Source organism: Scomber scombrus, chromosome 17 (assembly GCF_963691925.1).
Source record: "Scomber scombrus chromosome 17, fScoSco1.1, whole genome shotgun sequence".
NCBI classification, from domain to species: Eukaryota; Metazoa; Chordata; class Actinopteri; order Scombriformes; family Scombridae; genus Scomber; species Scomber scombrus.
Window position 1 is genome coordinate 6,818,603 of NC_084986.1, and position 19,450 is coordinate 6,838,052.

General features: G+C 39.6%; 1 protein-coding gene across 1 annotated transcript in view; it reads right to left on the bottom strand.

Moving 5' to 3' along the window:
- Positions 1-16,971, bottom strand: part of disp1 (dispatched homolog 1 (Drosophila)) — a 94,994-nt gene extending 78,023 nt beyond the window's left edge. Inside the window, exons 1-2 of the mRNA XM_062437374.1 lie at positions 16,672-16,971; positions 13,655-13,742 (exon numbers count right to left, since the gene is read on the bottom strand). The gene's annotated coding sequence lies outside the window, so the exon portion shown is untranslated. The remainder of the gene's footprint in view (positions 1-13,654; positions 13,743-16,671) is intronic.
- Between the last annotated feature and the right edge of the window lie 2,479 nt (positions 16,972-19,450).

Sequence of the window (19,450 nt, forward strand, 5' to 3'; positions counted from 1 at the left end):
CGCAGCCGCTATAGCCTGAGACTGGCCAGGGTCACATGCAGCCACTCAAGAGCGCTGCTCAGCTCATGGAGCTGCTGCGTCCACCAGGAATCCAAAACAAAGTGAGCATTAGCGAAACACTGTACTGAAAAAAGAGAGCTTTGAAGTGCTGTTCCCCCTCATGGGTTCCTATTCAATCTACTCCACCGCCACCCCCCTTCCTCCCTGCACGCTTAAAAAAAAAGACGCTGCCAAAGAAAATGCGAGCCAAATGTTGCCGCTCGCTTATGTTGACATGTATGGGTGTGCGTCTGTGGTGTGTACATGCATGCCTGAGTGTGTATGCATCCACGTATCATATGTGATTGTCTGCGTGCAGGTGCGTCCACATAACTTTAATCACACTGGTGTGCGGCGGAGCGAACATGCTTTTTGTCAATTTTAATCCGTGTGGAAGAAAGGAAATGCTCCGGCTGAAAAAGAAAAATACCTGGTTCTCAAAAATAAGTAGGCTGAAAAAGTTAATCATAAAACAAAACAAAAAAAACAGACATGAAACTTAATCTTAACAAAATTAAACACACTGTTAAATCTCTACTTAAACGATGAAATAAACTGAACAACAAAAAAAAAGGACAGCACTTTTCTGAGGATGGAGAGACAGATAGAAAAGAGAAGAAGAAAGATGAAGAAGGGGTGCTGAAGGAAGAGAGGTGAAAAGTAGGGTGAGGAATAGAAAGAAAAAGACAAAAAACAGACAGAGACAGAAGGTGATATTGCCTGATCTCATCAAGAAGGTAGGTGAGGAGGACATATAAGGCAGAGTGATATAGAGGATAGTGGGGGGGAAAGGAGGGAAGAGAAAGAGTGAGAGAGAGAGAGAGAGAGATGGAGAGACAAAAAGGAGGACGACGACTTGGCAGCAGCTCTACAGTCGTCCTTTTGGCACAATTTATGGATGGACTCAAGCTATGCAAAGGTCTTGGTCAACTGAAACAAAAGAAATAGATTAGGTCCTCTTCCTCATTTCTCTATCAATCTATCTACCTCTATATTAGGACCCAAACAAACAACAGCAGGCACTCTGGGGGTCAGTGGCTTGGGCCCGGGCCAAGATTGCTCTCATTCTCCCTCCCTTTTACTTCGCCCCTCCCTGGGAGCACCTTCCCACCACTCGGAAACCCTCTCTGGTTTGTGTCAGTCTAATGAACGCTCCTCTTAACTGTTCATATGGCAAGAAAGCAGATGTATCTCTGGGACGATTTACAGCACACACGGAGAGAAAATAAAAGGGCAGTGGAGCTGCAAAAAGGGAGTATGAAACGCACTCCCAAAATTGTTCTTCTGGCTGGCGAGCCTAAAATATGCCTTACATTTGCACATTTTTCCAATTTATCTCTTATTGAATTAAGACTTCAGACTTCTGGACGCCTTTCAGGAGAATATAGCAGAAGATGAGAGAGACAGATCGAAAGAGAGAGAGACACACGTGTCACAGGAAGAACTAAATCAGAGCAATTTCTCTTTAAACCGCCTCACTGTGAGGATGATAGATCATATATAATGACTATGATGGTGAAGGCGTTGGGCGCTCGACAGCGTACTCTGAAGATGCAATTGCACAGAAACCAGTTAAATCTTCATGCTCCATGATACATGGCTCCCTATCAAAGTGCTAAACTCCATCCAATAGGAAATGTTTCACTCCTATTGTACAAAAGTAAATTTTGTTTCCATGAGGTAATTATCACACAAGGTTAAAATTTATGTATATAATTAAGATCTGGCCTTGGTGTAGCAGCTGATACAAAGACGGGGAGGGAGCAAGGGGACAGAGAGCTTCGCTAAGTGATGCATTCTTGTTTCTGGAGAAGCTTTAAATCAGGCACAAAGTCTCTTTATTAAATGTTGTGAATTTCAACAGCTTTCCTGTGGAACAACCGTCAAGACAACTGTAGTTCATGGCAAGCCACTCTTTCTTCATGTACCAATGTTTTGGCAGGGATAAAAGAAGCCAGAGGAGGAAAAAGGGGTTTTTGCTCTGTAGGGATTTGGAGAAGCCAGTTCTCCATCTGTGATCATTAAGGTCCAGTTTTTCGTCCGTGCTGTTTCTCAGCTCTGTCGCAGGGCACGCTCTCAGGTGTTATGGGTCTCTACGGTGTCCTCGACTATCCAAATTGAACCGAGGAACTCACAGCATAGGGTTCAGTCGAATAATGCAGACATTGTGTGAGGAGACTGAGTAATCGCACCAGTTTCATAGAGGAGGTCAGTGGGGAGATGACATTTTTCGGAATAGAGAGACTTTCACGGTGTAAATGTCAAAATATCAGTTCTGCCGTTTTCCAAAACACTATGTCATAGTGCCTCCAGGCCCAATGAGCTAAAAAGTGCACACATTCATGTCCATCTGACCTCTTAAATTCCTGATAGTCTCTTAGCGACAGTGTTTTAATCCACCAAACATGTCTTCCCTCTAATATTTACGAATATGGGTGGTAACATATGATCATATACAGATGAGTCACAAACTCAAGTTTTCCCATTAAATAAGTGGGTTTTACATTTTGGTGACTTGCCATGAGGTTAACTGCACAGTCTGTAAAGATTAGTCAGTCTGGTGTTATTGGGTGTAAAATATGAGCAGAATTTAAACCCGTCCTGTCCATCAGCTTAGAGAAGGTCAACAGTGACGTGTGTGCTTTGCCATTTTCGTGGTTTAGCCAAACAATGCACACTTTAGCACATCTTTTTGCAAGTTATAACTCTTTATGGATGATATGTTGACTAGGTTGACATACATTTATTTATTTTTCACTGCATAACAAAGCCAACATCAGCTACACAGGCAGCATATCTAGACATATTGTCCAGGACAATATAGGAAAATCACTAAATATGGCTCTCAAGTTATATATGCTGTATATTAATATAAACACTCTGAGTCTTCCTCGTGAGTTGGCACCTCTGCCAAATGTGCATTTAGAGGGAAGAACCTGGTGACACTCACCTACAACAACAGGATCTGTACGCAGCAATGACCGAATTATATGCTGCGTTCCATTTACCTCAGAAGTTGGAAGTCGGAGCTGGGAATGACGTCACACCCGAGTTTGAATCATTCCAGTTTCGAAGTCAGAAAACCAGTTCTAGCCAGGTTAGCCATTGTTAGCAATACCAGTTGATAAAAACACATTTTGCTGTATTTTGCGCATACAAACACCATAGCAACTAGCACTTTGTGTTCAGCTGATTTAATGATATACAAATAAGACAGAACTGCTACACACTGTTAATGCACGAAGCTGCCATCTTGGATTTTGAGGTCAGGGCTGGTGAGTCAGAAATCCAACTTCACATGGTGTTCCAGTTGAAATATCCAACTGGGAACTTGGAAATTCCGACTTCCAAGTACAACTGGAACACACCACAATCATTGAATGCAGGTGTGATGATAGGCAAGACAAGCAGCCCCCACCAGCTGATCAAACATAGGTTGAGTCAGGCAGTTGCGAAATGAAAACCTTCCAATTTTCTATTTTTCTATTCTCCATTTTTCTTTCCAATATTTCCAAATACAGTGTTTCTCCAATAGTTCTACAGGGCTGTCAGGGTAACGAAAACCCCCACCAGGCCAAAAAAAAAGTTTTTTTTAATGCCAAAACTAACGCAATATATCCATTCATTCAGATTTCAATAGCATTTGGGGGCCTCTCTGTGCAACTCTGTTCTGAAACATGAGTTAATCTATATCGTTGTCTGGGAAACTCTTGGTAGCATCTCTCTTTTTAAGGAATAGGGCCGTGCGTAATATGTGTGAGTAATAAGTGAGTGGTTGAGTGAGAGCAAGCAGCAGAAAAGCCACGGTAAATTCAAGTGGAGCAGAGGAAAAGGGAAGCAGTAAATTGTCAATCTGTCATTCTAAATGTACAATACTGGCAACAGAGTGTCACTTAATAAATGCTGGAGCTTCTGAAGACCAAGAAAAGTAACATCTGTTGTTTCCCCAACTGCTGGAAAAGTTAAGGACTAGCTCCAAAGTTAGCAACTATGGATTAGACTAACCCGATGACGCTAAACAGAGAACGGAGAAGTGTGTAGCCGCTGACTCTCTCCAGAGTTTGGCTCCAGCAGGATTAGCTCATCAATATAATCACAGTCTCACAGACAGGACATAAATCCAACTGTATATGCCAACTTAAACTTATAAGGTATCAACACAGCCAGTAATTCCGCCATCACTTGATTGACGCCAGTGTTCAGAGAAGCAGTTGGGAATTCTCTGTTTTTCTTGCTGTTTCCTCTCTTTTTACTTCTCTTTGCATTATTTGAACTGGCTCTTCTTTGTTCCATGTAATGTAAAACTGTATAAAATCCAACAGGAAATTACTTCTTTCATCAATAAATTGAAAAGAGACAGACTAACGCTCACTTCATCCTTTAAAAAAAAAAAGTAAATTGGTGCTAAGTTAGGTCGTGTGTCCATGTAGTGTTTTTTTTCCAGGCAGTAAAACCACTTGTGCAGTGACTTTTCCTTTCTCTCTTTCCTATACTTGTCCCTCCAGTATTTCTATTTTTATTGGCAATGTTCCCTTATAATCAGATACGTGACGATATGTCAAATGAAGCAGATTGACATGATAGATTGTCATGATAACTACTTTTATTGGACGATATATTGTCTCAGAACTTATCGCGATAAACTATAGTATTGTCATTTGAAGATCATTTGATACCACCGATATAATGATAATATAATAGCATAATAATGCAGGGGGGGTTGGGGGGTGGGATTGGAGAGTCAAAACACAGACTGCGATTATGGGCCGAGACAGAGTTATTTTCTTTTAATTCCATATAAGCGGCGCCACTCGCTTCTGCAGTCTCCACTCAGGACGTGCACAGTGAGGACTGGAAGAAACTACTTGCTCTTAGCTGCTAATGTGAAGTGTGGTAATATTGAGGTCAAAAAATGATGAGGGTCATGTCCATGTATCATACAATAAGTTGATATATAGACATGATGATGTCCATAATTACATTATTGTACAATAAGTCAATGACGTAATTATTGTGACAGGCCTAGAATGGAGATAAAATGATTCAACCATGCAGCTTTTCTAGACTTTTGAAATGTGATCGGACCAAATGGGTCAAATTCTGACAGTGAAACAAATCATTTCACAAAAGGTTGTGACGCTAAAAAAAGATATATATCCTCTGATTCACAGACATCTCTTTCTCAAAGTCTTTTTGAGCCTGATAGCATCATGCTTTTTGGCTACTATATCAAACTGACTTCAAAGCCCGGCGCTGTTCCTCGGGGCTTGCTCATTCTCCAGTTTCTTGGTTACCAGGGTAACAAGTCCTGCCCAATCTAACCTAAAAAGGAGCGTCTGTGATGACACAAACACCTTTCTGTAATTTTAGATTTTCTCTAGGCTGCTGCATACACCCTCTCCTCAATGTGAACAATTGAACAATGATGTTGGCGCTCAAATATTAATAAAGAAAAAAAAACATTATATGGACACAAGCCCCAAAGCGAGTGAGACAACGTGCGCACTGGAAATCAAAGGCTAAAGTGTTGAGAGTCCCGGGACTCGAAAGCGAGTTACATATTCCATATGTCCAGCATTACTCAACATTGGCTCGCACCAGTTCCTATGGGGGCAGGCCCTTTCAACCATTCACCACTAATGGGCTGACAGAAAGCGAGACTCCAGAGCCCCCTCACTATATCATCTTGGTAGTGTGAGAAACAGGAAGGTGGTGGCCAAGAAGAGAGACTTAGAAAAGGGTGAAAAGACATGGAAAAACAATGCTGGAAGAGATGAGAGGTGATTCAATAGTGATGGGATGCAGACAATCAAGAACTCTGTTCTTTTGTCTCGTAATTATGCATGACACACTCACAACTGGGATTTGTCCATGATACTGTTGTTTGAGGTGACGCATTGGGTTTTGTTTTTTTTCTCTCTCTTTATGCGCTTATGCTCTTTCATGGTGAAGGTCACTCTGCCCATCTACGTTGCCCGGAAAAGCTCCAATCTGCCAATCCATTAAATATCCACCCTTGGCTGCTGATGCCAAACATGAATGGCAATGGTATTACTTGAAGATGAGATGGCAGGAGTTGAGAGAAGACGCGATAAACAGAACGCCCCTCCGTAAAGTAGATTGAGGTTGCTCGTCTGAGTAATTGAATAGCTTTACCTCTGCCTTACAAAAGGCATATGACATGACTTATAAGTTTGGAGATGGTGACATCTTCTAGACGTACGTGTCTGTAGAGCATAACAGAATCATTACTGGTTTATAGCGTTTATATTTATGGATGACAACCAGTTTCTTTTCATCAGTCCACGCAGCCATGTTCAGGCTTTAACAGACTGTTTTTTCACACACAGATTGGTTGTTTTGACTTTAAAATGAATAATTCTTTACACAAAACATGAAGCAACTTTTTATTTGATTTTAATTGAACTACAGTGTTAAATACTACTGTAAATGTGATTATTGCATTGATCGCTATGATTCAAAATAAATGTATGCATCATTAATAAGAACAGAAAATGCATCGAACAGCAGGGTTGAAACTACTAACTTAACTGAATCAATCATTTAGTTCATGAAATGTTAAAAAAACAAAAACAGTGGGGAAAAAATGGCATTTACAATTTCTCAGAGGCCAGAGTTATGTCTTCAGTTTGCTTTTTTGGCTGACTAATAGGCAAAAGCGCTAGGTATCAAATTTACTGTCATAAATAACAAAGAAGGTCAGCAAATCATCACATTTGAAAAGCTGGATCAAGTGAACCTTCGGCATTTTTACTTTAAAAAAAAGACAGAAATGATGATTCAAACAAAATAGTTGCTGACAAGGTTTCTGTCCGTTGACTCAGCGGATACTTGACTCATCGTTGCAGCTCATGTGACCAGCCATAGATGTTCAAAAAGATGTTCATCATGTGAAGTTAGATTGAATTTTACCAGATGAAAGTTACCTGAGGATCAAATGTTGTTAATAAATCAAAGGACTGGTGATGTAAGATTTAGTGGCATCTGGCAGTGAGGTTGCCTGTTTGCAACCAAATTAATACTCCTTCCCTCGTCCTTCCCTTCCAAGCTTGTAGGAGAAGCTAGTGTTGCCACGAAACTCAAGACAAACTCTAAAGGCCCTCTCTAGAGATAGTCTTTGGTTTGTGTGCTCTGGGCTACTGTAGAAACATGGCGGATCATTCTAAGGTTACGAAAACAAGATTCTTATTTTCAGGTGATTATAAAACATTAAAACATACTTCCTAATATAATATTCCATTTCTGCCATGTCCATTACTCTAAATGCTGCACACTCCACATAAATTGCCAGTTAAAAACAGCGTGGAGGTTTCTTTAAATCTACCGAAGAAAAATGAAGCTTGGCAAGAGATTTGGAGTAATGTACTGACAGAGCAAGGCTTGTAAAGAAGGTGTGACAAGATTCTTGGCTCTTTCTAACATTCTTACCAATAATGCATGATAATACATTATAGTTCTTCTTAATCCCTGGTTCAATGTGCATGTTGGATGCACATTAGACTCTCTACAGACTGCTTACAGAGTGCTTGACTGCAGTTTGCTCCCCTGCACCTTGATTCACTAAATGAGCATCCCAAGAGTAGCAGTCAGGGTGCGATACTCACTAAACTCGGTACCTCGTGATGGCAACATCAGTCTTCTATGTTTCCTCAACAAGTTTTCCATTTATTAAAACCTTAAGCTCCGTTTACAGGCCTCAGTGAGGGAGCATTAGGTTGGTCCAGGGGTAACTGAGCCCCTGGACTGGGAGGAGTATGAGCCAAATATGATTCGACAAGGCCCAGAGCTCCGGGGTCAGGCCACGGCAAGGAACATGTGTCCCTGGGAGGGAAGGCCCTGTTGCTCCCTCAGCCAGTCGACATTCCCCAGTTTGTGCAACAAATCCTAATGAGGCTGCTCTCTGTGGGGGGAACGAGGGCCCTGTCTTTGGGAATTTGTCTGAAGAGCTACACAACCAAGGAAAGATGCAGTGAAGCAACCCGCTCGCTAACACTCTCACAAGACTGATGAAGTGAGGGGGAGACGAACCTTGTTCTCCAGGCGAAGGCGAGAGCTTAAAAATGTGTTCACCCCAAGTATCGAGGCATGAAATATTAACCAGCAAATCCAGGCTGATATGTGAGTAATGGCTCATGACAAAATATCTATTTGGTTAAGCTACTGGCAGAAGGTTAGGTAAGCACCAGTGGACTCAAAAACCACAAAATTAGGTCGTCCATACTGTGGGGCTGCGGTCTGAACAGCTTCAAACCTGTTATTAAGATTTATGTTTAGTTCAAATAATGATTGAAATATATTGCTGTGAAAACATATGGGTTAAGCACTGCAGTGTAGAAAATAAAGCAGTGCACGTTTGTGGGTTATTCGAATAAATAATCAGATAGGGTCGTGTCCATCTCGGACAAAAAAAATCGGACGTAAATGTCCAAACCAAATATGTAAAAGTTTCCATCTGCGGTTAATATCCCCACAAACTCAATGCAGACTAATAGCACTTACTGAGAAAAAACGGCGGGACGGAAAAGGTCGATGTTCAAAGACATTCCCGTATTTCTGATCTGTCTTTGGAGTCCGTCCATCTGAAGCACATTAATTCATTTTTTCCCCTCTCTCTGTGCCTCTTCCTTTTCCTCGGGAAAACTGGGAAGGTAATGCTTTGTAGCAAAGCTCAATTTAAAAGTCAGATTGCCATATATTACAATGATACACTCTGACAACTCTATTGACCGCAGTCTGCTTTTTTTTTTTTTTCTTCTGCAGGGGTGAGGATAAAATAGTGGCACTAATACGCAACACCTGTTCCCTTTCGGCATCCGTCAGTATATCAAATATACAAACAGTGACAGCTGTGGTGCAGGCAGCGATATGGCAAGGCTCTGGGCCCGGGTGATGCAAAAGACAGACAGGGGTTCTTTCACCAAGCACTTCTTCCCACACAGGGCCCTCTCCAGGTCAAATCGCTGAAAGTAGAGCGCAGTGGCCAGAGCCGATAATATTTCACATATGCTTTTTTGTGTGTGTGTGTGTGTGTGTGTGTGTGTGTGTGTGTGTGTGTGTGTGTGTGTGTGTGTGTGTGTGTGTGTGTGTGTGTGTGTGTGTGTGAGGAGCACCAGGCGCTATCGATTACTCTCATCTGAAGTCTAGGAACCAAAAGAAAAAGGGCCAATCAAGAAGCCTGCTTTCAATTACGGGGTCCATAAAGACACCGAGATAGGAGCCGATGTGATGGATGGTCTGCGAGATGCCATGATAGGATCCATGCCTGTGTCTGCTCAGGCTTAAAGTTTGCCCGGCAGGCTCGTCCACATGCCAGAGACACACCCAAAACTTAAGTCCAGTCACAATCAAAGGAAGGGTTCAAACCAAGGATCAGGCCAGCGCATGGAGGATTTGCCGCTGTACAAAAGCAGCATGAAAATTCTCATGTCTAGTTATTTTAAGGGATAAATGAAGAATGAACAAAAACAGGAAGAAGATTTTGATCTGATCAAAAGGATTCATTATTCCACAAAAGGAGATACAAATGGATGGTGTGGCAGCTGAAGCCTGCATGCTGAACAACCTCTATATTTACACAGTGTGCATGTGTGAGTGAGTAAGTGTGTGATGCAAGAAGATGTCAGGAGTCAAAACAATTCTGGAAAGTCATCCTGTGATTCAGACAGTTCCAAAAAAAAAACTATTCTTAAGTGAAACGCTATTTCACCACTTTTCCTGTTAGTCATTCCCTCAGTGTTTCCTCTCTGCTTTCTATTTGAAGAGCACACATTCTTTATTTTCCTGTCAACTTTTTTGGCTTCTCGGTTTAAAATTACAGAGTACGGTCTAATCCTGCTCAATGTGAAAAAGTGCCTTAACATAGCTTTTGGTATGATTTGTCACTATATAAATAAAATTGAATTGAATTAAACCTGTGGCTGTTCATTGTTTACTTCCTTAGTTGGAGACTAAATTCACAACAGGACTAGTTTAACTGAACTGAACTGCAATACCATGAAAAAAGGTAGCTATTATATCTTAATTCTAATTAAACCAAATGTCAGGGCAGTGGACGTGGTCACTATATATGTGCTCCTAACTTCAATTAGAGGTTACATTTTTAAGTGAACTGAACTTTTTAAGTTATGTGAACATCTCAAATTACAGTGTGAGTTAAGGGTAAAGTTTCTTGGCACTACAGTAAATCACAGTGCAGTGTTCATTTAATCCTACATGGGGTTATGAATGAAAGCATCCCAGATGAAAGCTGAAAGCTCCAGAGCAGCTACTAAATGGATTTTAAGGTGAGATTGTTGTTAATAAATCAAGTAACTTGTGTGTAAGATTTGGTGGCATCTTGAGGTTGGGTTGCAGATTACAACCAAATTAATACACCTCCCCTCACCTTCCCCTTCCAGGCATGCAAGAGACCCTATGGTGGCCACGAAACTAAAGACAGTATTGTGCTTGTCTGTTCTGGGCTACTGTAGAAACATTGTGGTGCAACATGGTGGGATCCGTAGAAGCAGACCCGCTCCCTACGTAAATATAAAGGGTTAATTTTAAAAGGTAAATAAAACATGATTCTTATCGTCATAAGCCTTAAAATTAGATTCTTTATGGCCACTACAGCTGTTCAAAGGCTTTATTTCAGACCTTGTTTTAATTGATTGCAAATGAGTTTTTACTGTTGTTGTTTCTCGACACCATTGCAAATGAGAATTCATAAAATAATGGTTAATTATACACAACATACTTAAGTTAGGAATATTATAGTTCTGCCAAGTCCTTTCTGCTAGATGACACTAAATTCTAAACACTGCACCTTTAAGAGGTTTTTAACTGGTTTACAGTAGGTTTGTAGTTCAGACACTGTATAAAATTAGATTCATCATGCATGCCTAGCCTGTGCGCAAACTTAAGAAATTCAAAACATAAACATAATGCTTCTGGTTGCTTAAAAGTACAGACTCAGCCACAGGATCCCTTAACAGACCAAGAGTTAAGACAGGTCTCCCAGGACAAGACGACCACTTTGAAATCTGAGTCCCGGGTTCGATTTCATCCCCGCTGAAAGCATAATATTTATCTCAGACTAATCTTAATCCATGTCCCCTGACAGGCCTGATAGTGAAAAAAGTTTTTCCGAGCTGGGGGAGAACATCCCCTGCTAAGGAAAGTTCAGTGGCTCTGGCCAGCCATCCTGTCAGCACCCGAAGACACAAATTCATACAGTGTAGCAGTTTGATGTCTGCACAAAGAAAGATAGAGATTAAGCGCGCTGGTGCCACAGATCAACCGGCGTCTCCATCCGTCAGCTCCACATCAAAGAATCCAGTGCAACAGTTTGAATTATAGGCAGCAAGTGTGCAGCCATGCCTCCAGTGGCACCCAGCTCCCGGCCCGATTAACCCCTGTGCCACCCCCGAGGAGGAAAAGGAATAGACACGGCTCGTAGCAGAATAGATAAATTACTATACCAACAACTGCAGAGATCAACAGCGGGACAAAAGGTCAGTCGGGTCATTTGATGGCTCAATCATTCAACTATAATTCCAGCTCCAGGCCTTTTACAGTGCAAGTTACAGAGGGTTTAAACTCTAATCATTTGTCTTTTCTATTATTTTCAATTAAAAAGAACCAAATACAATTATTATACCTCCTGACTTTGTCTTCTTTTCCAGTATAGTAATAGCGCATTTGAATAGACTCACATCCTTTTCATTTGTCCATTTAAGTAGAAACAGGTCAAAATTTTCAAACAGGTATACCATTTTACCTCTTTTTCCAACTCCAAACGATAAAAATACAAGAAAAATTCTCAGTCTATTAGTACCCTTTGTGCATCACCTCATTTTCCTCTACTGGAATATTTCCCTCAGTTTCATGCCAGAAGTTACAATCAGGAAAGATTACAGCATATTACCAGCAGACGCACATTTAGACCAGGCTGTTTAAGTGCAGATGACACATGGGATTCATTTAATACTGGTGTTGTCAGCAGAAAAGGTAATGGTGGTAAACAGAGCAAAAGAAAACAAAGAAGCTACAGATGTCACAACAGATGCTCATGCGGAAAATCAGTATTTTGTTAATGGTTACTGGCAAAACCCAAAGATCTCAGTAAATCATCTCTATGAATGTCCCCTTTATCCAAAGAGGATGCTTTAAGTAGACGGCAGTAGATGTTGCCAACACATTAAGGCGACCAGAGCAAATGGGGGCATCGTCATAAAAGATAACAAAAAAAAATAAAACTCTCAGTGTAGAGTTTGCTGAATGGTAGCACAAAGATAGCATTTAAAGACTGATTTAGAAACAGAGAGGCTTACAAAAAAAAGGACAACGCTGTGGAAAAACTTGTCCAGGAGGAGATAAGCCAAAAATGAGATGGCGAGCAGCTGTTAAAACCAGCTGTCCTGGCCAGTTGTTCATAAGGGCCGGGAAGTCAGGATGGAGGGATTCAGAAAAATTCTGAAAGGGAAGAGAGGGGGCGGGTGGCTATTGATATAATAGAGAGGCTGACATGATGAGGGTTAGGAAAGTGAAAAGAGTTGAGAGAACTGAATTGATAAGTAAATGGATGTGTTCACTGAGGCTCAAAGAAAGCAGCAGATTTTAGACGCTTATCTGTATAAAACGTCTCGATCTCAGATTCTCTTTAAAGTGCAGAAACCGGAAAATTAGAGTAAGTGTAGCTCAAGTTCCAATTATATAATAAAATTAGTCACAAATAAAATCAATATTATAAAAATGGCAGAGCAATATCCTTGATTAACATTTGGGTAATTATTGTACTCAAACAGCATTAATGTGCAGTAAAAGTTTAGTTTCTCATTCAAGTGAATGGGAAGGTATGTTCCGAACCTTTCACTGGTACTCTATATATGTAATAACACCTGTATTTAATGGGACATTTCAGCCACGCCACTGTATATATGTCTAATTTAACACAGAATGGGCTGTTTTACATCTCCTGTGGTAACAACTATCTCTGAGAGAAAAGCTTCATAATTGGGGGATTAAATAAAATAAATCAAACATATTCACAAGCATTCCTCTATATTTTAAGATTTCGATTAACTTGTGTTCATGAGTGAAATTAATAGTCCACAATAAGCTTGTAATGTTGTTTACCTGCTATATTTCTTTCTGAACATCAAACACAACATCACAGCAGGACATCCCTGCAGCAAAGTCTCTGCACAGCCTGGAGTACAGGGCTGATGTTGGAGAATGGCAAACATAAGACTGCCCCCTAGTGGCCTTTTAAGAGTTATACAGCTGCAGGAGGATTCAGACTATCACATAAAGACAGATGAAATCCCAGTTTCAGGCTTGGTGATGTTTTGTCACTAGAAATGTATGAAAATCAGCAGGGAATTACAGATTTAACACTTATGTCTGTCTCAAATTTAAATATTAGCATGGGGCCAAACCAAGAATGTGTGTAAACTTGCAAATATAAAAGCAGCATCTTGCCAATATACAGTACAAACTCATTAAGGAAAATTAAAAAAGAGAAATCCTTGCTGGTAATCTGTGTGTGTCTGTGTGATAAATATTAAACTGGAGCATGAGTCTGAAGGATGTGGAACATATACCAGATACTTACTGTGAATTCTTGGAGATTAACTCTCTGTCTTTGCTCCCTTGTATTTGACAGCAACGTGATGATCTCACCAGCTGGCCTCCGAGAAACTCTGATAAGACAGAAGCATAAAAAATGTTTAAAGAAAAAAAAAAAAATCACACACACACAAAAAAACATTGCAAATTCCCCAGCAGGCTCCATATTTCTCCCGCAACACTGTGGCTCAAACGGAAACATGAAAACAGGGGATTTATCTCATTTGTTTTTATCTCGAGCTTTTGTTAAAACAAGGCAGCAAAACGTTTCTAAAGCTTATGTGACAAATCATTTAAAAACTAAACACAATTGCTGAGCCTACAGTATAAAGATTACTCCAATTTTTGCCTTTGAATAAAGTCTAAAGAATAACATGTGGGGGTCACTTCTCATGATGTGTCCAGATGTGGGCTGGATCTTTATCTTTATACTGTCATATTGAGCCACATGTGTCCAAACAACTTCACAAGACAAAAGGACTCAATTTTGTTCCCAATGCTTTTTAAAATCCTGTTAAATACAGTAATACTACGTGGCAAATATACTATAATTCCAACCAGGAGAGAGATTTACTTAAATGTAAAGTAACTTAAGAAGCTGCTAATACTTTAATTCACAAACTATAAAAGAAACTCTGAAGCTCCACTTAACTTTAAAACAGTTTCACAGTCAGTTTTAGCACTAATGCTGTGTTTTTGTCCGAGTCAAACCCATTGACCCTGACCCAGTACTCTTTGCTTTGCATTTTCCAAACAGTTATGTGGCTCAAGAGCTGCTGCCTGGTCACGTTCATATGATGTTGAGAAGCTATAAGAGGAGGATTAGTGTGCTAATGCTTGTGAGAGAAACACTTCCACAACAAACTAATGACACAGAGCTCAGTAGCCTGTCCATATAGTAAGCAGGAGTAAAGAGAAGCTACACCTAGCCTTTTGGGACACATTTAGGTAATTCCTCCAGGCTAAAATCTGAAGCTAACTTGTTTAAGTGTTACTGTTAAGTTTTAGTGGTGTGTGTATTTGTTTAATGGTGCCGTAATTGTATTAGAAAGCTACAGCAAAGCAACACATTTTCAGCTCATAGTCAATTAACTGCTGGCTAAAAATCAATAAAAAGGCTGCTGCAAGATATGTTGAATGAAAAAAAAATCTGATTTCTGTAGAGTGGGGTAATTTAAACATAAGATTGACATTTTTAACTGCAGGCTGGGGTAGCAGCAGTTATATTATGTGCTACAGTCAGTGTTGGGTTCCAGAGCGTCAGATAACGCGGATTGACACTGAAATCGGACTTCACTTCCCTGCAAACAACTCCCACAGGCAGGTGTTCAAATAAATGAATTGAGCAACTTGTCTTCATTGGACCAAACTCTGTTTTCAGTCAGCTGGCACATTTTCTGGAACAATACAGCCAAACAGAGCAGAAGAGCAGAGCCCACGGCTGTTTTGCACAATAATAGTTTCGACATTTCCGAGTGGAAAGTGGAAAGTTTGTTTTTTCAAAGCATGTTTTAACAAACTTGTACTGCAGATGTTACATGAAATTAGGGCTGGGCGAGACGGACGAAATTAAATATCACAACATTTTGACCAAACACCTCAATATCGATACTGCAACAATATTGTAGGGAGGAGTGTTGGTGTTTTCACAAAATATTTAAACAATGAGATTTCTGATTAATAATCATCAGTAATGTGAAGTGGGTAAAGGCACATAAGAGAACAGCTAGAACAGTCTGGTAAGTTCAGAAAATGACATCACTTTACTGCAATGCAGCCTTCAAAACAGGGAAATGACAACACTTGTGCCATATCATAATATTATGATATCTGAAATCTAAGATCATATCTAATCTCATATCCCAATATCAGCAGCAGCAGCAAGACAAGACCAATTTGAGAGCTCATGTTTTATTTGCTCTGGCAGATGCAAGGCTAGCCCTGCCCTTTAAAGGGTTGAATTCTTTTATTAAAGATCCCCTCCAGACATATTTAAGATGCATATAAAACACTCTACTCTGAAAAATAATTTGTGTCCAATATGTTTTTCTCACTTCGTCTCAGTCATTGAAAATGATGAGCACTGGAGGCTTCAAGTGTCCCTATGTGTTGTAAGTTGAATTTGGACCACCATTATTCATTATAATGAGAAACTTTCTCAAAATAATGATTTAGTAACTCAAAATAATGAGAAACTATCAACATAATGAGTTACTAATGCAAAATAATGACTTAGCATCTCAAAATAATTATTTAGTATCTCAAAATAATGATTTAGTATCTCAAAATAATGATAAATTATCAACATAGTGACTTAGTATCTCAAAGTATTGAGAAACTATCTCAAAATATCTTCTGATCTATTAGTTTTTCATTATTTTGGGACACTAAGTCAATATTTTGGTAGTTTCTCAGAGAGTAAGTCAATATTTTGAGATGGTTTCTCTTTATCTTGAGTTACTAAATCATTATTTTGAGAAAGTAAGTCAATATTTTGAGATAGTTTCTCATTATTGTGAAAAAGTTTCTCATTATATTGACTTACAGGATCTTTCTTTTTATCACACTGGCGGAAATGGGCTCCTGTACAGTTTCAGTCTGGTTTATTGTTGCCCATTAAAAGCCGAAGATGACGTTATCATTACAGCTTTCGGCCTTATGTCAAATCACAGCTGACCCTGTGTGCCAAGCTTAGCTGATAGTTCACTTAACAACAAAGCTTCATGTGCTAAAGCAGCTATATAAGACACACTGTGAGTGCTGCAAACTCTGCATGTTAATTAGCTTCATTTCTTCTTTTTTCTTTTCTCTTTTCTTTTACCCACCAAAACAACCCAGCTGTGCTATGTACAGTATGTGTGTTTGTGCTCTCACTCACCGAGCTAAGCTAAGTTCATGTTAGCTGTCTGAAGCTGCTAGCCTGCTATAAAAAAAACAGCTGGCTAAAACAGAAAACAGCTGGCTTAAAAACAGCAGCTGTGTGTTTTCTTTAACATTACTCACCAAAGCACACACCGGCTACAGGCTGAGCTCGAAGAGGAGGAAGAAGAGGAGGAAGAAGAAGAAAGAGAAGTAGTATTCCTGGTCCTCTTTCTTTAGTGTTTTGGGTTTTTTTTTTTCGTTTTTTTGCAGGATCCTGATGTGTCCACTATCCATGCATCTATCCGGTAGGCTCGGGTCGAGATGAGCCAGGCCTGCGGTCACAGCTCAGTGCATGCCGGTTCAGATCAGATGTGGAGTCCGGTTCAGATTGATCCCATGGTTGTTGATCGAGACTTGCTCTGACGTCATGCACACGTGGGGCGGCGATAACCTCACGAGATCAAGCTGCTGCTGCTGCTGCTGCACCCCCCAACCCCCCAACCCCCCCCCCAAAAAAAAACACCTCTACTACCTACACCTTCCACCAACCAACAGGCATGATGGGAAACGCCTGCGGTCAGCTGATCAAACAGCTGATTGGCTCAGGTGTTTTAGATCAACAACATGACACGTTTTTTTGGGATGGGGGGTTTTAATCTTCACTTTTTATTTCATTGTTAACACATCTGGATTACATTTCAGCAGACAAAAAGACAGAAAACACAATCAGTAACCATTTATTACAGATAACAATTAATTTAATCCTTACATACTGATCAGGGTCAGATTTGACCAATTTTTACATCTGAGAGCTGTATAAAAAAAACACCCTATACACATTTCTGCAAGGTGGACTGTATCTAATGTGACCCTGAATATACAAAAATGTCAATAAAATGCATCATATTTGTATTATTGTGCAGCTGGTACATATTTTTGTAAAAGCCATCACCATTCAGACATGTTGCTGTATTCTTCATATTCTATAAAATGTTCCCCTGAACCATAAAATAGTGATTGTGAATGTCTTTTTCTCCATAAATAAATAGAATACACTCTTCATTAAGGACTAACCAACCATTTATTAATGACTGATGGAGAGTTTTATCAATATGAATTGGTGCAGAGACTAATTATGAGTCAGAATATGAACAGTATGTGAGGGTTAATATAATTCTTAGTACAAGTCCTCTAAATTAAAAGAGCACCTGCACTCCAAAACAACCCAATGGAGGGTTTTCATATTGCAGGCTACCATTGGAGCATAATACGTTGATTTCCAAAATGGTCACAAATCACTGTTACTAAATGTGACAAAGCTGTGGTTAAGGTCTGGTTAGGTTTAGGCACAAAAACCACTTGGGTTGGTCTAAGGGAAAAATCAGGGGCGGATTTAGGAGTTGACAAGATTCGGGGCTAAGCCCACAGCACCTGAAGCTAGGGCCAATTTTCACATTTGCAGAATAATATTTTCCTGCATTAGTAGTAATAGTAGTTGTAGTGATTTATTTTGGTCCTTATCAACAATTTCCCCCCAAGAAAATGCACATAGAAATAAACAGACAAACAAAAGTGATTAGAGATTATTTGATATTAATTATTACATTTTCAATTGCATTTCACTCTGTAACACTGCCTCAACTGAAATGTCTTCAGAAGTTTCACTCTTAATCACCAGTTTATAAACTCATATTCAGTCAGCAGCTGGTTAAATAATTGCACGGTTCGCAATGATCACAAGGTTCCAGCTCATTTTAATAGGTTATACGCTATCATGCAGTGATATCTGATTATCTGATAACATTTCATTAAATCCGGATTAACTCTAACAGGATGTAACTATTTCTGTGACTTCCTGTATATTCTTTGAGGGATGCTGGAAACTGTCCGACGTGATGGCAGCTTTTTGGCAGCTGCGTACTGACTTCTTGTTTGCACTTAAAAGCCTTTGGGAGCTTTCCGGAAACATTTAGGGAACTTCGAAGGGCACTAGGAGGGAAAAATATCCCCTTGAACCCTATGTCTCTGTGTGGTCCAAGTGAAAAGGTTTTATTTCTAACATATAGTCTATGTTAACATCCATGGTTGTACAGTGATGTGCAGCTTTGCAGTGAAATGACATTTTAATTGCTAGACTTTACAATATTAGATAAGAAGATAAATATTCAGATTTAGGGGATTATAAAGACTAATATAGAGAAAAGATTTAAAGACATTAAAAAGCATTAAAACATAAATGAATAAATAACATTTATACACTTAATTTATTGTAGATTTAGCAGCAGGTGAGCAGTAAATGTGCAATAGCAGCACTAAACACTTAGTTTGCTGCATTTCCTTATACAGTATATTAGCTTCAACAGCCTGAGGATAAAAACTCCTCCTCAGCCTCTGTGTCCGAGCTTTAAGGCTGCTGAAGTGGTGGGTGAGAGGAGTCTTTGGCAAGCCTCTGAGCCCTATTAGTAGCTATATGTAATCTATGTAGTGGTAAAGCTTTTTATAATTATAATGGAGGCATATTATCATTATAACTGTATAGCTTTCCTTCTTTAGTCTATGTAGCCTTGTATAGGGATTCGTATAGAAGAGTAAAAATTGGACAAGGGAGTAGATAAACATATCTAAACAACATGTATACATCAACTAATGACACATTTATAGAGGCTATTGAAAAGAAAAATGACTGGAATGTCAATATTACATTGTGGCAATTATAAGAGTGAATTAAAAACAGTTTAAATGGCAGATTTTTTGCATTCAATGCTATAGGTGAGGTGCCAAAAGACTGATATTTAGTCTATTTATATTGCACACAAACAATATGGTATATCACTGACCAATGGCAAAAGTCTGAATGGTCTTATACATAGGACTTATATGGATTCAACACAGAAATATAACTTTAATCTCCATCTTGTCA